The sequence below is a fragment of the Aquila chrysaetos genome, chromosome 21 (assembly GCF_900496995.4).
Source record: "Aquila chrysaetos chrysaetos chromosome 21, bAquChr1.4, whole genome shotgun sequence".
Lineage (NCBI taxonomy): Eukaryota > Metazoa > Chordata > Aves > Accipitriformes > Accipitridae > Aquila > Aquila chrysaetos.
This window is the reverse complement of record NC_044024.1, coordinates 18,122,356-18,143,874: the sequence shown is the minus strand read 5'-3', so window position 1 is coordinate 18,143,874 and position 21,519 is coordinate 18,122,356. Positions and strand designations below refer to the sequence as shown.

The 21,519-nt window shown below is 45.3% G+C and overlaps 1 protein-coding gene and 2 long non-coding RNA genes across 6 annotated transcripts in view; 1 reads left to right on the top strand and 2 right to left on the bottom strand.

Annotated features, from left to right (window-relative positions):
* The window catches only part of STAG2 (stromal antigen 2), an 82,272-nt gene extending 69,272 nt beyond the window's left edge, over positions 1-13,000 (bottom strand). For 2 of the 4 annotated variants that reach the window (XM_029996706.2, XM_029996708.2), the window contains exon 1: positions 12,770-12,999. The gene's annotated coding sequence lies outside the window, so the exon portion shown is untranslated. Of the gene's footprint in view, positions 1-11,379; positions 11,596-12,769 lie in introns of those variants that run through there. The other 2 variants (XM_029996709.2, XM_041118908.1) reach the window with 2 other exon arrangements.
* A 2,539-nt stretch (positions 13,001-15,539) lies between these two features.
* Positions 15,540-21,432, top strand: LOC121232497. Its single transcript, XR_005931028.1, has 2 exons — positions 15,540-15,816; positions 20,348-21,432. It is a non-coding gene; the product is annotated as an uncharacterized LOC121232497 (long non-coding RNA).
* On the bottom strand, positions 15,983-20,354 carry LOC115333631. Its single transcript, XR_003920873.2, has 3 exons — positions 18,162-20,354; positions 17,697-17,899; positions 15,983-16,780 (listed from the first exon to the last, which is right to left on the bottom strand). It is a non-coding gene; the product is annotated as an uncharacterized LOC115333631 (long non-coding RNA).
* Positions 21,433-21,519: the final 87 nt, after the last annotated feature.

Below are 21,519 nucleotides of genomic sequence, written 5' to 3'. Positions count from 1 at the left end.
ATTCCACATTGTAAACAACACTCTGCAAGTCTTCTTTTCAGAGCAGAAGAAAACAAAATGCTCTGAACTAAGCCTAAAGTGAGGTAGAGAGGACAGGCAAGCAATGTGTTCAGGCATTATTAGGTCTATTTCTCAGTATCTCTGAGGGACAATATTAATATTTTATAAGATTAAAAAAGGGTATGTCTCATTTAATTCTCAGGTACTCCCGGAGATGAGACCTGTAGCCCCAGCATGCCCCCAAAAACTCAGAAGCTAGGAGGGAGATGAGTTGGGAGGGATGGGACTTCAGATCATTGCATAGGTTGGTCCACATTCTGAAAGAAGGCCGAAGACAGACCTCACGTACAGAACTGGCACTGCAGCTTCCATAAACCACGGAAAACTCAAGAGTGCAAAGGCTCATAATAAGATCTAACCACAACAGGCTGGTAAGCATCCAACTGAAGGAGGAGGTCTAGCAGGGTTTTGACAACAGCATCTGATTAACCATGCTAAGGCTGGAAGAAAATCTTGAGGGGAGGAAACTCTTCTATAACTGTTCCTAAATCTTCTCTTACCCCTTCCATCTCATTCCAAGTAACACCTGCACAACTTCTAACTAGTGTGTAGGCTGAAACCAAAGGAAAAAAAGTACATGATTTTCCTGCCTGCACAAATTAATGCAAATAAACAGCAGTCCTAAATTTCCCTGCAGAGCTCTAATTGATCTATGACAGACTATCTAACATTTCAGAATAAAAAAATAAAAAAAAAAAAAAAAGATAAAACTGAGATCACTACCAAGATTAGAGGATTACTTTTGGAACTGGCATATTGCCCAAATGGTTTTTAATAGTAAGATCAGGTAGAAAAGTAGCAGACAACAGCAGGAGTAGTTTTATTTTCCTGGTACTACAGTTATGGAAAACATTGCCACTACTCTTGGACCAGGCAACTGATAGGACACTTTTAACTACTGAAAGGGGCAGTCCCCCTCAATTCTGTATTCTCACCAGCCAAAAGCTCCTGTATCCTTTTCCATGCAGGAGCAACACCCATTTGACTCCACAGAGGTTTAACCCATAGAAAACTACTCTTCTTCACAGTTTAGCTCCTTAAACCAGTTCATCTATGGGGTTCAAATGGACAGAAAACACAGGCACAAGGCAAACAACAGAAGCATGTGGTCAGGACAGAGACAAGACCACCTTATTAGGAGCAGCTAGCCATTGAACTGGCCTCGTTACATGGTGACGGCACATCTTCAGTAGCTTGAAGGGAACAAGCATGGAAGGAAGACAACTGTGAAAGAAGGAAACTCTGCACATGGCGTTACGTTCAAAAGTTACTTACAGTTACGTAACTGCCCAGTTCTGTTCTTTCGTGTCAGTTAAGTAACTTAGTCTCTCCACCAACTACCTTCATAGAAAAAACAACCTTCCATTTTCAGTGGATTGCCAGCTTGATTTCTCTCCTCCAGATCCCCCCACAAAAGGCTTTAATGATTAGTTTTTCAATTTCTAACTTTATCAAACATTTAAGTCAAACATTTGCACCTTCCACAGCTGACAGGACAACGTAATCCAAGATTAAGATCTTACATAAAAGCACTTATTTATACTTTATGTAGCTAATAACTCAATGCCAACATATTCCACAACAGAAACAAAAAAGTGACGGTGATGCAACTGGACACAGAACATACTTTTGAAATGGTTCTAGTAAGCATCAACATATTCTTACACTTCCCTATCTTTCCCATCTTCCTTGGTATACTTTCCTTCATCCTGGTAATCCTATTTCATCTTCTAGGATGCTTAAATCCTTATATACTGTCAAGTAGGCCTTACTGTAATGGAATTGAAAAACTTCAGCAAGTTTTTTGAATCCTCAAGCTACCAAGAACATGGACTCAATCTTGCATCCAAAAGAACTGTTAGAATTTTTCCATGCTTCTCTTCACTGGAGATAGGGGAAGACTAAACCCATTTGTAGGATTATGCAAGAATGCATAAATCCTCTTTGTAAACAAAACTTCCCTAACCAGTTTTGAATGCAAGGTACGCTTCGCAGAGTTTATACCCTCTTGGCACAAAAAGGAAAAAACTTGAGAATTCAGTTTTACAGAGATTGTTCTTGCATTTGGGGGTGAATATGAAGAATCTTAATGCCTGACCTACTGTATATGAAGAGGATGACTTACTCTATTTTCTTCTATCCACAGTGTCATTAATCTGAAAGTTTCTAAAAATGTTTTTGACATTTTTATATCACACTGATGCATACAACCCGTGTCTTGCCACCTTTGAAAATTTTTGCTTGGCAGCGACTACTGCTGTGAAGCACAAATATACGCTCTCCTAAGTCACAACTTTATTAACTTCCATAAAACCATTGCATTGCTGAATAAAAATTGAGCAGTATAACCAGAAAGACAATGCAATGCAGCAAGAGAAATAAAATGCCCAAAGGCTGATTTTCCTGATTATTTTTCAACTGTCAAGCCACAGGTCTTCTAGTTTACAAAATCTGTTCTACCTCACAGTAGAGTAGTAATATACCATACCAACACTGCTATGTCAGCAATACTTTTTAATTCATAAACATTTTAAACAAATACATATAAATACATCAGGTTTGAAAATACAGCTTAGCAAAGTAATTCAAATGGAAGCTCACTTAATAAAACAAGAACAGCTTAAACATGGAATATTGAAAACAAAAATGTAATCCAGCAGCACATGCAAAAAAACCCCAAACATTTTTCCATTATTGTTGAAGTATTTGCTTTAATAAACCACTTCTGTGTTTGGTAAATCAATACACAAAAGCCAGTTTCACCTTTTGTTGGCCAATCGTTTATTAGGCAAGTAACAACAGACCTATACCACAGATGCAAGAGAGATACTTGTGCAGCTTTCCTTTCTGGTTACCATAGTTTCAAATGAACTGTAGATTTCTAGAAATAATACTTATGAGAAGGAATAAAAATATCACTGCTTAAACACAAAGACCGCAAGAAGAATCATTTTGATCGGTGTATGAATGACACTTAAGTGAAGAGGTAAATGCTTAGGAAAGGAAGTTTTATTTGCAAGACCTTGTCATAGACACAGTAGTGAAGCTTGAGCATGGACAGCAGAAGAATAAAGACAGTAAATGCGACCAGAGGGAAGAGGAAAGTAGGCACCAAAAAGACATTCTGTAGCCATTCACCTCTCTGTCTCTCTTTTCTAATAATTCCCACTAAAAACCGCAATCAGCTCTAAGCCAGGTCATTAGCTTCGCAAGCCTCCATCATCAAGGAATACTTTCCAAACATATACTGGGGAATGGAAGGGCATGAATCTTCATAGGAATTTAAGATGACTTTAAAACCTGAAATAAAAAAAGACCTCCCAATAAGAATAGCATAACAGGTTGCCAGAGAGATTTTGGAAACCCCATCCTCTGAGATACTAGAAACTTGACTGGACAAATTCCTGAGCAACCCGGCCTAAGTGGACAAGCTTTAAGTAGGAGGTTGGACTCCAGAGGGCCTTTCCCTCCAATACAATTCTGTGACCTAGAACACAAATAATTTTTTCATTGTGGCATCACTTCCAGGAAGCAACTGCCCATCCACACCGCAAAGCTTTATTTTATGTGGAATTAAAAGAAAGTATAGTTTTCAAACAGGTACATAAAGCAACAATAAAAATAAAACGGTGTATGGCAGCACACCAAACTGGAACTTTCTTGTAAGAATATAGTTCCCATCCCAAAACAGTACAAAATAACAAAATTTTAAAAATACTTATGTTATTAATCTTAAATTATAAATATCAGTGTCTCCTTTTCAACTGTATTTAAATTGTATTCTTTACCCTAAATCAAGATACAATAGTCAGTATCAATTCTACTTCCTGTTTGTCTACCAGAAGCACAGAGCACTGCCAGACATAGACTGCAGCCATTGGTCATTCTCGTTTCAGAAAAAAAAAAAAAATCATCTTTATCAAGTTTCCCCAGTTTTCTCCCTTGGAAAAAACATCATAATTCATCAGTTCTCTGTTTCTAAGAAGATCAGAAGTGAAATGAAGAATATTGCCAGTGGTCAGGATGTACTGCCTTATTACTCAAATTAAATTAGTTGGGCACTACATCCATAACTATAAAAAATATCTTATTCAAGGACTCATGTCATAGAAAATCACCTTCAAATTAAAAACTAGACACCTCAAATGCACGCTACTTGAATTACAAAACTGTGTTCCTGACATTTACTACATACATTGGTTTTTTAGTAACTTCAGCTATCTATATATTCAATTGCCTATAGTAAGATAAAAAAGTAACATATAAAAACCTACGGATCTTCAATATTCACACCCCTACTCCATACAAACTCTCCTCAAACTGAACACTCCCTGCTGGAAGATTACACTCTGACAAATAATATCAGCCAATTACATTGCTTGCATATTATCGGCTTACTAAGACTTGACATGGTCCAAACTTCCAGAGTTGATCCTTCTTAAGGGATGAACTGAGAGTTTTACCTAAAGGAATAACAGGTAATTGCATGAAAGACAGAAAAGCCTCATCTTGAACGGCTTATTTTTATTTGCAAACAAAGTAAAAGTCAATCTTCTTTTCCCAGATGAGATGCTGCAAGGAAGATATTATTTCATAAAACTTAGGCTGAAATTCTATGTTAAGTAAAAAAATGCAATTCAGCCATAACCAAGAACTACACTACCTCCAAATCAAAAATATTCATCTCTTTCTAGGCAGATCACATGTATTAGGCAGTAGGTAAATAACTGCATTGAAGTCCTCTTTGCTATGTGACTACATGTACTACATCACCACATCTTCCCAGGAAGCATCAAATTAACAAGCACGTACACTAAATGATGCCTGTCACTCAGTCGGAGTGGGGTGCTACTGGGGTAGGGAGAAGAAACTCAGGGGAAGCCTGCAGGTAAGGTTAGTTGTCCTGCAGATCACCCAAATCCCACTCACTGGCCAGAAGTTGAGCAGCATTTCACCAAACCTTGGCAGCAACTCGAAGCCAATTTTGGAATGCAATCCCAACTAAATAAAACATACATTCCTAAGGTTTGTTGTTTCTTTTTTAAGTGGTCAGTAGTTTCAGAAATGTTTTGTGCTTTCTGACATGACAGTATATTTGATTTCTTTTCATTATTTTGCTGTAGAAAACACCGAAATTTGGACTTCAGCTATAATTCTTCTTATCAATCTAGACCACTGCAGACATACATGTTACATGACAACATGCACCATTTGAAACTTTTCTCAAAATATAAGCAGAAGTCATTGGCTTGCCCTATTAACCCTAGAACAATGGGAAGAGATGCAAAAATTTCCTCTCTAGGAGCCACACAGAAGTGCTAACAGAAAGCTGCTGTAGAAAACAAATATTCTTCCACTGAATTCTAGTGCCACACATATTCCCTCGCTCTAATCCAATGACTAACCTTTACTGAAATAAAAGCATAGACAAGTAAAAGGCATAAAAGGTTGTATAAGGGCAAGACTCATAAGCCACCAGATTCAGAGCCATAAGAAAATAAAACATTCATCTACCTAAAAAAAAAAAAAACAACCACCAAAACCAACCAACACACGCTCCCATCTCTAGATACTTGGGTTTGGGTATGTATTGTGATTAACTTCTCAATCACAAATCACAATCTACCTGCCAATATATGCCAATCTTCTTACATCTATTCACTCTTCTGATTACATTCTTTTACAAAAATAAGCCCTCCAGAGGGGCAAGTTATAGCTAGTTACACAGTCAAAAAAATGTACAGAATAGACAACATAAAGAACATACTGGGACATAAAGTGGGTACCTGGATAAAGCAGTTACATGACAGCTAACTTAATTTCCCTCTGAAGTCACAATAAGACAAGAGGCTAAGTGCATACGAACACAGTCCTATACATCCTTCATTTCTGACTCAAATTGGGATAAAGAAGTTTAAAAACAGAGTGTGCCTGTGCTCCTCCATACAACTCTGTAGCCAGTAAAGGCTAGGAAAAGCTAACTGTCACATGAAAGTCAAGGGGCGTACCTTGGAGGATCAAATCTTCCCACATCCCCATCTCCAAAACTGCATGCCAGATCTCTCCTCAGATGTGACCAGTTGAGGGAAAAATGTTTGTGAGATGAAAGAACAGAAACATCTCGCCCTCCCTTCTTCTCTACCCAAGATCTCACAGATCTGAGAATTTCTTCATAGTGCAACACTTGGACATACAGAGATACTAAAAAGTATACTTAGAGCATACTGTGAAATATTGCAATGGCATAACCCATCACGTTTAGGATGAAGACTGGTCTAGGCTCAGTGATTCCAGACATCAAATTGAGAGGATCAAGAAAAGAGAACACAGTTTTTGCAGTGTTTTGTTTTTTCAGTTTTTTTGGTACCTGAACAGTGAAACATCCTCCTCAAGATAGAAGCCAGCCAGACAACAGCCCCTCAAGCTTCCCAACTTGAACAAGTCAGCATTAGCCCTACACTTGTCTGTGGTGACCTAGATGAGGGGGCCACCTTCAGAAGTTTCCCTTACTTCGTATTTACTGTCAAAAAAGAAAAAAAACCAACTTAACCAGATTCTTATGAACTGCAACATGAGAAAACTCAAAGAAAACAAATTTTAATTAAAACAACATACAATTAAACAGTAAATTTTTAATCTCCAACTCTCTAAACCGGAGTTTTCACTGTATCACTCGTAAGTAAATATCTGACCTTGTTAAAAGTCACTTCAGGTTTCAAGGCTTACCCTTAAACCACAAAGATACACAACTTTTTGAAAGCAGATTTTTTTCCCCCCCCTCATATAAAAAGCCAACGGAAGTCACTGGACTGATCTTCAAACACAAAATCTGTTCACAGAACGGAGCAGGAGTTTAACTGGTTCACTCCAGAAAGCAGCCCTTCAGAAAAAACCAAACGCTAGAGCAAGACCTTCGGTTACACCGATGCAATACCGCAAAGGTTACCAAAAGGTTCTCCCTCCCGAATTTCCTCCACCGAAGCAAAACGCGGAGCCTTCCTCCCCCCGCCGGCTGCCCCCAGCAGGGCTCTCCCCCCCGCAGCCCCTTCCCCGCCCTCCGCAGCGCCCCCTGGGGCGCAGGGCCGGCCGCTGCAGCAGAGACACCCCAGGCCGGGTCACAGCGCCCGCCACCCGACCCACCCACCCCCGGCTCCAGAGGGAGCCCGGACCTCAACGGACCGCAGCGAGGAACTCCGCACGCTGCCGACTGCCTCCCGGCGAGAAGGACCCCAGTGTCTCCACCAGGACGTGCAACCTGCCCGTTTAGTTCCGCCTCTGCCCGCAGCCAACAGGCCAGAGGGGCAGGAGGCAGGAAGAGGACCAGAGCCCATCAAACCGCAGGACGGCCAGGGCCAGGGCCAGAAGCGCTACGGGACCGTAAAGAACTCCCATTTTTACTTACCCTTTGACTTTAAAAGCGGAGGCGATTTAAAACGTCAGGTGGCGTTGAATCTAAACCAATGCAATAAGGCTGTAAGTCACCATTTAGGTTTTGGCGATGCATATGGAAAAGAGCTCTTTCCGTTCCTCCGCAGATTTGTTGTGCATAAACTTCCTATTTTCCAACCTAAAACTCCAATTCCCTGCTCACCCCGGTCTCCCAAGGACAAAGTTACCACTTCATTCTCTCTTCTTTGTCAATGATCCTCACATAAGGAAGCTGAAGTTTTCAGAATGCGAATGTTTTAAGTGATACTGCGAAAGCGAGCAGAGCTTATTTAAGAATATTAAACTGATATGTTGATGGCTGCTATCAATCACTTCTTTCCATTACAAGACAATTACTGAAGCAGATGAAGCTCTTGGAAATTCTAGCATCTAGCTGACAGAGACACAATCTACAACACATTCCTTTTCCAGTATGTTTTCTGAATTCCTCACACACACACAAAAAACAAAAACCTCACCACCAAAAACCAACATTACCATTTTGGAAATTCACACCTCCAATATTCTCCTAAGGTTTCAAACTAATCGGAGAAGAAATGGTCACAATGTAGGCAGAGATCACACAGAGTTCAAAACCTCATCTCATTTGACAAAACACAGCATTCCAGTAACACAACCAAGAAGCAGAAGTAACCAGCAGAAATATTTGCTTACTTTTGGGGATTCATTTGGTGAAAATAAGCAACTGAAGTGTTTAAGGTTTCTGTAAAACATACAACTTGTTTATGCTGGCACAAAGTTCCAGAAAACCTAATCTCTCCTGTAACATTTGCCTGCAGCAAAACAACCCAGACCGTAACACCACAAATGAAAATGACAAATGAGGACTCTCAAATCATTCTAAATTTGAACCGTAAGTGACAGAGAGCAATCCAATTAAAAAAAGTTCATAATGCTCTGATGTACTAACGTTATTTCATGATTTGACTAAGTCTAATGTAGTTGCTCCCACCAACAAGAGCACACACTTTCAAGTGGTTTGTTGCCTGCAGCTATTTCCTACAGGAGTCGGTAGTAGCATGTAATATTCAAGAGAAGCTGTCTACATTACTTTTTTTAAAAATAATTCAGTTGCTGTTGATAAGTTACACTGAAACAAAATAAAACCAAAGAGAGCATTTAACTGACAATTCTATTTACACTCCTTCCAAGTGGAAATTATTTCATTCTGCACATTTATGCCTTTAAAGACTTTTAACACGTAAAGCTGGAATACGATATATTCACGAAATTTGAGTTAGATTTAACAGTCAGCTAATTGAATACTCCTATTTTAAAAAATGGAATGCTCTTCAAGTAGCACAATGCATTTTTAAACCAAGTATTTTAATAACCTATGAACCTACCAGTTTTTGGTCCTTTCACAGAACCCAATTTTTAAAAATATATTAAAATATCACAGCATCATTAATTTGAACCAACTTACTCAAACAAGTAATTTCAACTTTTGGTTGCAAAACATCAAGACTTTATGGCCAAAAGAAAAAAGATTTGTACATAAATTTTAACTAGTCTTCCTAAATACAAGTTTAGCAAACCCTTGCATTGCTTATTGACTTTACTCGGTACTATCTTCCTGAAACTGTAAGTGGATGAAAAAGTTCCAAAAACTTAACTCTGGCCCAAGTACAGAACTTGGGAGGTATCTGAGCGCTAGGAAGTTTCACAGGAAAATTCAAGAGTCTCTCCCATCCCCCCAGTTCCACACCTGGGTTTTTTTGTTTGTCTGAATTTGAGCTTATACAACATCCAGTGTTAAGTTTACCACACTTAACTTAATACAAACGATAGCAACGGCAATTCACGGATTTCTCTCACAGGTTGCATAACACCCACCCGTAGATGACACCATAAAATGTCATTGGTTTTGCTGAGAAGGACCCACATGAGCCCCATCGGTTACGGAGAAAGATCTATCTGTTAGAGATGTGAATTAATTCCTGTTTTTCTCCTTTGTGTAACTTTGTTTAATTAATCAGAACGGTATGGGGATTCCGCCCCATTCAGCTCCAGTGCTGAAAGCAGCAAAAAAGATGAAGGTTTATGCTAACAGCATGGCAGCTGTCTTTTCACACCCTGTTTCGTTTTGTAATGAAACTGTTATCATGGTTATAAGGGAAAAGAAACAGCGCTACCCAGCAAAGAGCCCCATTCAAGACCTGTGGCACTGCAATTCTGCGCCTGATCACCACCAAGATTTAGCCACAAAATTAAGAGTTGGGGATAATGAGCAAGCAATACCAAGAAGACAGAGATTAACATCTGTCAATTGCACAACCACTTGTGGTTATTTATTTACCTGCACATAACCAGCCAGCCGGCACATGGATATTTCCTAAGTCCCGGACGGTTAGATACCAGATAAAACGCTCCAGGAATAACAACAAACACGTGGATAGATGATGGATTCAGGGAAAAGAGAATATGAGAAAGGGAAAAAGTTCTTTCAAACGGCCAAGCACTGTAAACGAGAAGGAAGTCGTCAATCGCCCACCGGGGCTGAGCTGCCGAGAGTTAACAGGGAGACCTCCGCTTGGGGAACATCTCACGCTAGGAACTCTCCTTTCTGGTCGTTCACATCAGGACTGAACAAAACTCCCAGGCAGCACAAAACCGGCCGTACAACGGCGTCGAGGGAAGCCATCCAAAAGGCGCCTTCCCCCCCCCGAAGACGACCCACCAGACCCGCGAAGGCGACTTCCACGAGGCGACCTTCGCGCTGCCGCCCGCTTCCCGAGCCCGCTGCCCTCGGAGCGCACCTCGGGCGGCCCGCCGGAGGTGCCCGGCCAAGCCGGGCTGCCCGCCGCGGGGCGCGGGAGGAAGCCGCCGCCTCCCGCCCGGGCGCTGGCCAATGGGCGGCGGGCGAGGCGGCGACGGCCCGAAGCGGCGGCGGAGCAGGCCCCGGCGGGGCCGCGTGTGACGCACTTCGGTAACCCGACTCCCCGCCCCCGGCACGAACCGCCGCGCTGACATGGCCCCACCGAGGGAGACGGCAGCGGGGAGCGGAGCAACCTCGGCCGCCACGGGTTACCTCCGGGCACTCCTGCCGCGGCCGGCCGGGACGGGACGGGACGGGCCGGCACGCTCCTCCCGGGGGAGGCGAGGGAAAACGCGGGGTCACACACCGGCGGATAAGGCGCCTGATGAGACCGGACACGCCAGGGTGTGGCTGCGGGAGCACACGGGAAGAGAGCACTTAGCCAGCGCGGGCGGGCGGGGGGCAGCCGTGCTAGCTGGGCTGCCAGAAAAGTAATTAAAAAAAAAAAAAAATTCCCACAACAAAAACACCCACAGTAACTACAGCACCGGACTCGGCGGTTATTGAAACTTTGTGTTAACTCCGAACACCGCATCCCGTGGGAAGACAACAACAGCGAGAGCCGAGGCGATACGATAAATAAATATATATAACATATAAATATAAATAACAGCCGAGCGCCTTCACTCCACGTTCGGGGGGGGGGGGGGGGGGACGGACCAAAAAAAAAAACACAAAACAAAAACCCACCACCAAACCTGAGGTCGGTCGGTCCCGCATTTCCACGGGACGGACGGATTACACAGCGCTACCGGAGACAGAGGAAGGCAGGGAGGCACAGCGGCGGGGAGGACAGCGGTGCAGGCACCCAAAGCCAGCACACCCCGGGCACCGGGGATACGCTCGGGAGGGGAGAGAGGAATACCCGAAAAACGGGGCCTCCGAGCCCAGCCATCCGCTGCCGCTCTCCTCTCCTCCGCTCCTCGCTCCCCTGTCCCTCCAAGTCCCTCACCACGGCAACAACCGTATATATATATATTTTTTTTTAATCCGTGCAGAGAAAAGAAGCGCCCAGAAAAGAGAGAAACACCAGGAAAGCTCTCGCTTCCTACCTGGGCAGGGTTCAGCTCAGTTCAGTGCGTGCCGAGGAGGAGGGGGCAGAGGAGCACTATCTAAAACAAAAGTGGCGCCAAAACCCCCCAGTAAGAAGCATTCTTCTTCTTCCTCCTCCTCCTCCTCCTCCCCCCCTCCCCCACCAGGGCCGGCGAGAGCCCAGCGGGGTTCCTGCAACACGCGGCTCCCGGCATCGGGCGTCCCCGGCACAAGTTGGCAAGCGCCCTTTCTTTACATATAAAAAAAAAAAAAAAAAAAAAAAAAAATGAAGCAAGCCGAACGGAAACTGCCACAACTCTTCCTCTTAGCGGGCAGCCGCCGAAGAGCTCGCCCAAAGTCACTCGGAGGGGAAAACTCGCCCCACAAAGGCCTTCCCCGAGCTGGGCGGGGGGGGAAGGTCACCAGCTCTTTCGGAGAAGGCAGCGAAGGGAGGCGGAGGGGGGGGGGGGGGAAGGCGCAGGTCAGTCCCCACGTCCTCACTTGGGCCGAGGGAACTCGCTCTCGCCAGCCCTCCAGCCCAGTCACCCGGGAAGAGGCGGCCGGAGTTGCCCCAGCTCGGCCGAGCCGACCAAGAGAGACGGGAGCGGAGAACCCCCGATCCCTCGGCACTTTCCTCCGCGGGGAAGCCGCCGGGAGCGGGCTGGCAGGAAGAGCTCAGCTGCTGGGCGGCGGGAAGGAGGGGGAGCGCTGTCAGGGGTGGGAGTCCCCTCTCCCCGGCCTCCTCCGACACTCCACCCCGGGGCACCGGCAGCCGCCCCACCATTTTCTCCTGCGCGCCGCGCGGCCCAGCGCTCTCCCCCCCACACACACACCCCGAGCGCGGCCCGCTCCGTCCGCAGCCGCTCCGACCCCCCCCTTCCCCTCCCTCCCCACCCCCCGAGCGGCCCGGCCCGGCTTGCCCACACACACACACAATGCCCGAGTCCTCCATCTTGCCAGCAGCCCCTGCTCGGCTCGGGAGAAGGGGGGAGGAGGAGGAGGAGAAGGTGGTTCTCCATTTTAGCTCGCCGAGCGCCGGGCCCAGCCTGCCCGCGGCCGGCTCTGGGGAGGAGGAACGGGGCTCCGGGCGGGCAGCGGGGGCCGCTTTCTGCGCCCTCCCGCTCTCTCACTCGCGCTCCCGCTCACGTCCCCCCCCCCTCCCCGCCGAGGCGCGCTGGGAAAGGGGGGGGGTGGGGAAGCGGGGGGCTGGAGTGTTTTCGCGGCTCGGCCCCGCCGTCCTCCATCTTGGCTGCGCGGAGTCCCTGTGGCCAGCCGGCCTAGCGCCCCGCGCCGTCCTCGCAGGCCCCGGAGACCGCGGGCCCCGTCCCGGCCTCTCTCCGCAACCACGCACCGCGATCCCGAGTCCCCCCTCCAAACTTCCAGAAGCTTCGCCGCCATTTTCTAACTTACCTTGCCCAGTGTCGGCGTAGGCAGCGAGGAGGCCCAGGCTCGTAGCTCCGCTCCTATATCCCCGGCCCGGCTGCCGGTTGCGCGCCCGGCTCGGCCCGGCCCGGCCCGGAGACTTGGCCGCCGAGGAGGGGGGGGGGGTTTGGGGAGGGCGCGGGGCGCGGGCAGGTTATTTAATTTGGCGGCGGCGCTGGGGATTGTTTGGGGTGTTCGCTGCTCGGCGGCTCGCGAGCGAATGGAGGGCGCAGGCGCCACCTGGCGGCCACCGGGCGAGGCCCGCTCTCCTGGGCGTGGGGCGACACCTGCCGGCCGGCCGCGGCAGGGCAGCGCCGAGCGGGGTAAACAAGGTGGCGCGCATGCGCCCGCCGCCCGCTTACCCCCCCCCCCCGTCCCCGTCCGCGGGGCTCGGCGGCGGCGGCGACACGCGCGCGCGGGGCCCGGCTGAGGCGGCGGGAGCGCCTGAGGGGGAGGAGCGGGGCCGGCCGCCGCCAGGGTGACGGGGCGAGGGCGGCGGCGACCGGCGGCCTCCCTTCGGCGGTGTGGGAACGGCTTTCGCCGTGCCCGGCTCGGCGGAGGAGGCCCAGCTGCTGGCTGGCTTCATTCTCGGGGCAGGATCGGGTGACCGAAAGACGAGGACGGCCTAAAAAGGAGAGCTTCGGCACGGCGCTGCCCCGGCCCGAGGGGAGCGGAGGGACGCCGCCGGCCTCGCACGGGCCTGCCGCCCTTTCCCGTTGCAGCGCAGAAGGAACTAGAAAACAGTTGCTCGGCTGAGGCAAAGTTCAGCCTTTCTAGAAATAAACCCCTTAACTTGCAGGTTTTTTCTCACTGGCCGGTGTGCTCAGAGGCGAGGAGGCAGCCGGTGGCGGCGGGAGAGGCGAGCGGGTTCCGCCATGGGCCTGCTGGCTCCTTGGCCGGCGTCTCCTCACCAGCGCCCAGCGCTGCTGTCTCTCCAAAGCCAACCACAGCCGATCTGTCTTCATCTTGGTTTCAGGAGGCAAAGTCGCGGGCAAGGGAGGCTGTGGTTTTGAAGACAAATTTACAGTTGCCCACACGGACAGAGGGTGCCTTATCTTAACTCCGAGCTTGCGTTGCGAAACAGACGGATGCGATGTTTGCTGGCACTGATGGTATTTCTTGCGGTTAGGAGCGTTCTCCTGAAACGTTGCCTGCTTCTGCCCATCACTACGTGCGTTGCCAGTTTAAATGGGCATTTGCTCCTACGCTCTGAGTGCGCTTCCTTTTTTTTCTCCCTGCATGAACATTGATAGGAACCTGAAATGATCACATATAAGCTATACAGAATACTTAAAGTAACCAGATACAAAATCTGTGATGCTTGTTTTTCTAAACGCACAATTCAGTAGTTCTTCCTACATTTTTTTCCCCCGTATTGTGTCATGCTAAGCACATTACTCATGCTGAATAGTTGCACGTAAGCTTATAGTTAGATCAGTCAGCACAAGAATATTTTTGTCCTGGTAATTAGTCTCTAATCATCCTCTTGTGTTTATCTACTTTTAATTTTGGGGAGAGATTTAGCCTAACTTAAGCAGGCACTAAGCTGAGTTGCTCTGCTCACCTGCCTAACAATGGCAGGACACTTAAGCGTATCCATCAGTTCCAGTCTTTTCAAAACTAAGATGAGGCACCGCGGAGCAAATGACACTTATAATGGAAACTGTGATCAGATAAGGAGTGTTTAAAATAAAAAAACTAGTGTAATGGGAGTTGATGTCACCTAGCAATTCTAGGTGTAATCTGTCAGTTGGTACATGAGACAGACTGAGAAAAATTATATTCTATAGCTTGAATTCACGTTTCAGAATGTTTTTTCACCTTCTGTCAAGGCTGGGGAAAAAATAAGAAAATCAGGAGAAAGGTTCCCTTTTAGGGAACAGTTTAAAATAGTATCCTGAATGCCTAGTCATAAAACTACGTTCAAGGTTTCAGCTACAGCTACAGATGCTGATCTTTAATGTGAATCTGTTAATGTCTGTCTGGAAATGGTAGAAGAATTGTGAATAAAAGATAATCTGTTTAAAAAAAAACCCAACAAAACAACACACCAAACCTCAAGGAAGTTTTAAACTTGCCTATGATATATATGGTTGTTAAATTACACACAGAAATAGATGGAAAGGAGCTGGATCCATTTGTCCCTTCCCTGTACAAAGTCAGCTTCTGACACCTGCCAGATAGGCAACTTTTCCATGAAAATAAACTACACGCTTCCAGAACTAACATTTTGCCTGCACACAGAATTCCAGTAATGTATCCTCTGCCGGAGATATAATAGGGCTACTCATATTACAACTCAAATCCCAAACTTTGTAAGATTATAGCAGTCTATTGCGAGAGCTGGCAGAAGCACAACACTGAGGCAGCTTCCGTCAGCTGTGCGTAAAATCCATGTATTTAGCACGTATGACAGATACTTGGTCTATTCCAAAAACACTGTAGTTCACACTTGACCTCAGAGCTGAGAGCTTTAAGGTAAATGCATTGAACAGAAGAAAACGTGACACAGTTTTCAGGGTGTGCTTTTGAAGGAATGAGTGTGCAAGTGCTGACAATACCATGGCAGAGAGTTCAGCCCGTTTCCAAAGCTGACTCAGACCTTGGAAGCCCAGATTCATAATACTTCTGGGTGTCCTGACTCACACGATAGAATTTGCTTTTTTAAACTTGTGACAACAAAACATGGAAGCACTCTAGAGACCAGACTCCAGGTGCAGCGGCATATTACAAACCATTGGTCACAGAGCCTGCCTAAGAGGAATTTGCACTCTCCAGTTCACTTCCTCCCTCCCAGTTGTTCCATTCAGCTGTTTGCCTGGCCGCTGTCTAAGCAAAACTGTTGCCTCATCAGAGAAGGGGGAGGGCCATTTGTTTTCAAAGAGACTGGTTTCATTTTTTTTTCCCCAAACCAGATCATTTCTCAGATGCTATGTAGAGTACGACTACATAAGCAATTTGGTCAGCACAACCGAAGGTGCGGTGCACTCCTGTAGAGGCCGGGAATGTTTCTGCTCTGCTCCAGTGACCAGAAGGTAGGAATTTCTTAGGCCAGCTGTACCCTGGGAGGATTCCTAACACAGCACCACGCTCGGATCACACAAATAACCACCATAAACCAGTTTATATAGCACACATCTAAGGAGCAAACGCAACAATCTCTCCAACGGTGGGTAGGAATACAGGGGCAGAAAAGTGGAACAAGTTCTTAACCGTTTTATTTGTTGTCTTTATGGGGGACAAAACTGGCTCTCCGAAAAGCCTAAATTCTGCATTTTCCCCGTGAACTGATCATGCTTCTGGGACTGAGCCTTCCACTTGGTACAACAGGGAAGACGAGATGAAAAGCAGTTCCTCTGCTAGCACACCACTCACTTCTTTCTAAGCCAACAATTCCAGAATGGGCTTCTACCATCTGTTCAGACTTTGTGAAGAAATCAAAGAACATCCTGAAGTTTCTATATAGTTTTAGCACTCTAGCATCCTTTCCAATACAATGAAAAAATGTAAAAGAAAAAAAAAAAGTGTTATCCAAGCATAAGGAAATAGAGATATTTTAAATTCTGACCTTCCTAGAAAGGATTTATATCTGATAGAAAAGAAGTTCTGTGGAAAACTGTAGGAGAAAGTATTCTACAGGACTGTGTCATCTTTCTCATAATAGCTACTCTTTAGGAGCTTCACAGTCCACCATTTCTGATATTGAACCCAGTTCAGAGAGGATTTAACAAAGACTTTACAACAGGGACTTTTACTATGCTTGATCCAAAGAGAGCTCTTGATCAGTCACCCAGTTAAGAAACTGAGCAAGGAGAGGGTAGATACCAATTCCATGTCTGAATTAATGGCCAGAGGTTCACCACTAGAGAAGATCAGAATAAACTCAAGCTGCCAGATGGCTGATTCATTCTTCCAGGCAGGAGATTCATGCTCATGCTGCTTCCTTTCCTTTGAGGGTAGCGGAATAGGAACCCCCTCTGCAATTCCGTTTCCTCTTTTCTATTTAAAAAAAGAAAAAGAAAAAAAAAACCACAATCCTTTACCATTCCTTTTATTTTTTAAAAGGATTTGCTTACAAGCATTGGAAAACAAACCAGATTTTGTATACTGGATTCGTTCCAAGGTGAGGTGGTAACTTTGATGGCCTCCATTAAATAAGCCCCCGCCATATTTTTATGTGTGTAGTTGGGTACAGAGGGGAAAAGCAGTCTTCCAAGTCACATTTTTTTTTCCCAGATTTTTGAAACTGCCTTAGTCACTCTAGGGAAATCTGCTCTAAATCCTTTTGGAGATGAGCTATTACATAAGAAACAAAAATAAAGACCAAAAAATGGGTTACTTTCCCATAATTTGCAGGAGAGAGATTGCACATCAGTAGCTCCTTAGGCCTTTCCCTGTTCTGTGAATAACTTCTTCCTTTTGCAATTTATGTAAGTCTCCCTTGTACACCCCTATTTCTCGCCAGGTCTTTCCAGAACACCTCACTCAAGTCTGAATTTTCTTTGATTCACTAACTTTCTGCCTACCGTGCTCTCAGACCTGTAAGGGAGCACAGAATCACAGTTTGTCCCGTATCACTAAAAAGGAAGGAAGTTTTAACTCCCCTTCATTATCAGCTCTAGAAATGAATAGAACCCCAGTAAGTCGCAAATGCCTTCCTGCTAATTGCATTATCAGCAGCTTTAGTCAGTCACCTGTGCCACTTGTTACCCGAAGCCCCGTGCTGATTCCCCTATTTGAGGTGAGGTGCTCTTGCTACGTCTCATTCTTTGAGATAAAAACCCCTTAGCCATGTTTTAAAGTTTTCAGCACCAAACTGTGTAAAGGCCACACCAGTTATTGGTAGGAAACAGTGAAAGGACCTTCTCCTAGTTGCAGTCAAGACGAGTCGCTTTCACTTGAGGCATCACCTCACCTTATGTACAGGAAAGAGTAAGCGTTACCATTCAGGCCACCTCTCTTGGATCTGGGACGTGGTCTGCTCCAGTTTCCAGACATAGGGAGGTTTTGGGAGACACGACCAAGACGTTCTTGTGTCCTGTAGCTAAGTCCAGGCAAAGGGATCACGAATCAAGGACCATTTTGAGTCAGGCACCATGACAGCATCAGTGACAAAGTCTGTGGAAGAAGCACAGGAACCAGAGAAACACGTTTCAAATTGGGTAAGCTGGGTAAGTGGCAGGGCACGGTTAAAGGCAGGAAAGAACAGACTGTACGACAGAAAAAGGGCTGGGGTAAGAAGCAGACAAGAACTGAAATAAGGTCAAGCGGGCCAAATAGCAGCAACTAGCACTGAGCAGGGGAAGCAGCTTTAGCTAAGTGACAGCTGAAAAACAAACAGTGAAACCACATCATACTTTTGATGTGCAGGGCAACTCACCTGTCAGGAACAGAAAGCAGTTCTCAGCTGGTTGGATTTCCTAGGGCCTCCAGCTCCCTTGAGACTCTGACATGGAGCCGGGGGTTCCCTGAAAAGGGGAAGAAGGAGGATGTCTTGTGGTTAGATGAGGTTAGAGTGGAACTGGGACAGAAACGTCATTATTCAGCTCAACCTCTGCCCAAGATCATAGAGCAAAACAATTATAGTGTCAAACACATTTATGTTTAAGCTTTGAGGAGAACCCTCCATCAAATGAATAGGAGAGCTCTATTCTGTATTTGCAGGCAAACACCAGGTTTGGATGATGACAGTGGATTAGTTTATCTTGGTCTTCTCCCCAGAAACTACTGAGGCTGGAATCTTAGAGGCTTAAAGTGGGAGTATACGCAATGGGGGGTTGTTACTTACATGAGAGATAAGGTCAAGGAACAGATTACTCTTTCAGGTAATATGCTTGCATGGTTTTCTGGGGCTGACCTACCACATTCCCAAGATCCTACATATATCCCTAACACGGTTTCCTTTGGTTTAGATTTCATCATCAACCATCTTCAAGTTTTCTTTCAGACAGTGCTTCTCAGAAGTCCTCTCTCCTTCCTTCCAGTCGTGTCTGGGGCTCAAGGCCATCCTTGCTGCCTCGACTCTCTGACACAGCGGGAGGTGGAAGCAAAGCAAAGTGTGATCCTGTCATTAGCTGTGACTTAGATTTCTTTATAAGTGGCACAATGCATAACAAGTAGCAAGGAATACAACAGTTTATGACACCTTGGTGGTTGGCACAGATGTTCAAAACCGTTAAGATAAAAATACTTCTTTTAGACTGTAACTTCCTTTAGCATGATTGTAGAAGTCCTGCAAAGCCTCAGTGCCGGCAGCTGTGAGCAAAGTGTTTCCCCTCCATGGCAGAGGGCACTCCTGGGATGCTCACCATAAGCGCCGAGGACAGCGATTCCCAACCCCGCTCCCCCCGGGGCATACCCCTACCTCCGTCCTCTGTACTGCTGGTTCCAGCTGTGAGCGCAGCAGAGGTGGCGCTTCCAACCTGGAGCATGGGTCTTCCTCACAAAAACTTGCAGTTGCTGATTAAGCCTTTACAAAGCAACCGTTAACAAAGTTATAAAAGGGCTAAATTGTGATGCAGAGACAGGAGTCAAATTAATGTTACGTTTGGTACATTCTGTTTTGCAAAACACCACAAGAGACGTTTAAAGCAACAGTTACTCTTCTGGCAGCTTGTATCCTGCCAACAGAGCTCCTGTACCAACTCCAGTAACACCACTTGGGTTGGTTATGCAGGAAAGGGAGGTAAAGTCAATCCTAGACTCGGAAGCCTCCCTCTGTTACGCAAGAGTTAAAAGGAAGAGACTACTGTGGCTTGACACCCACTTTTGAAAAGCTTGTATTTAGAAGATTAACTATTTGGTTTAAGTGATGACTCTCATCATGCCGTTCAAAACTAAGTAATATAAAAGAAATTGTGTCAAGAGTTTTACAGCAAGATCTAACTTCGTAAGATCAAAAAGACATAACACGAATAAATTTAAATGCTCTCTGTCCTGGTAATTTCTGGAAGTTAGATTAATTCATTCTCTAAAATTTGCAGGTGACCATATGTGCTTCTACTGAACTTGGCTTTTCAGCAATTACTGTAATGAATCTCCTAGCTGTTTTTACAGTGGGACTCTGCAAAAGTGTTTTTCATTTTTTGATAGTAAAAGCCATTTTTCAATCTAAGAGCAAAACCCTAATTCAAGTATCTCTCCAATACACTTCCAGCAATTCTAACTTATCAAGCGTTTTATCTCAGCCATCATCAATAGCTGTCCAGGCTATCAAACTGTAAATTAATAGTTATCCAAAGGCACCAAGTAGTTTTCACCTACCTTGAAATATTACATACTCACAATATAATTAATACCATTTTCCCCCAGATTTTCCTTGGAGTTCTTTTTATCCAAGCCATTTATAACTGAATATATACTCTCTTCTTTCCTGTCCAAGGAAAAAGCGAGTTCTTTTGAAAAGTTGGTCACAGAGCCATATTCTCTGAAATAATGCTCGTTATTTTTACTGTAATGTTATGTCAGTATTTCTTAATAGGAATTCCTGGTTAAGAAAAAATTAAAGATAAAATCTGAATTTCAGCAAAGGTTCTTAATTAACACAGGTCATTTGCCTCCTCACAGAAAGCCACATTATAATTATGGCACACGAATTGCTGTACGGCAGCATCTGTACGTCTCTTGAAGCAACGTGACAGAGTGGCATTCCCAAAGATGGCAAGATACTTTCAACAGCCTGAATCAGTGCGAAGGTACAGCAGGGTCGTGGGGGAGCAAAGATTTTCTTGATCAAATTTTGAAGCTACTCAGTAAAACTTATGCATGAAAAAATAGTAGGAGGGAGAGTATTCACTCATACTTCAGTTCCACGAGCAAAGAAGGTCACCTCACTCGAGTGGCTCTTCCCATTTCACTATACAGAGAAGATGACCATCACCCCTCACAGGGCAGGATCAAGAGCTAAGCTCGATCCAACCGTTCTGCGCAAGACAAGCGATGAAGAGCCCCTGGGGCAGCAGTGGAAGTGCTTCTCTAGCCTGCTCTTTGACATCTAGCCTTCTTGCTGATAAGAGTCAATCACGCACAAAGCAGAGGGTAAAAAAGAACACCGCCTAACAACTCGCTGTTCGCATACTTACCACCGCAGAAAAACACTGCGAAAGCCAGAAAAAATCTCCAACTCCTCCTTCGCTCTATGAAGAGCTGACCTTCCCTTCGGGTAGGCCTTACACATCATGTGCTAGAACTTGCACGCCTTGAAAGGCAGAACAGATTCTCTTCTGAGTAGTTACTAAATACTGTGGCAGCAAATGTCATCGCCCCTTGTAACATTTAATCCTAGTATACACCACTTCAGCTTGAAGTTTCACATGAACACAGTAATCAAGTGTCTGCATTAACCTCCCACCCAGTTGTAATTCAATTCTAACAACCCATTGTCCTTAATTTTTGTTAATTTCAATAAAAACAAACCTAAAAGCTAACTTTAAAAACCCACGTCTTAGGTTAACAACAATGCTTTGAAGGCTTTGACAAACTATTTGTCCTGCAGCTTCAGGCTGCACATACAGCTAACAAAAATAAACATGGGAGCATTGCAGTCAAAACTAACCTGGCAATATTAAAAGAAGTGTTTAAATACTCCAATTTTAAAAAAAAAAAAAAAAAAGAAAATCTTTTTATTGTGCTATGACCTTTGGATCAAGCCCCAAAACAAATTTTAAAAAGTACAGACAGCTAAGATCTGTAGAGATACAAGCTGCAGGAACCAGTAGAGTAAGTCAGTATTATGTTTC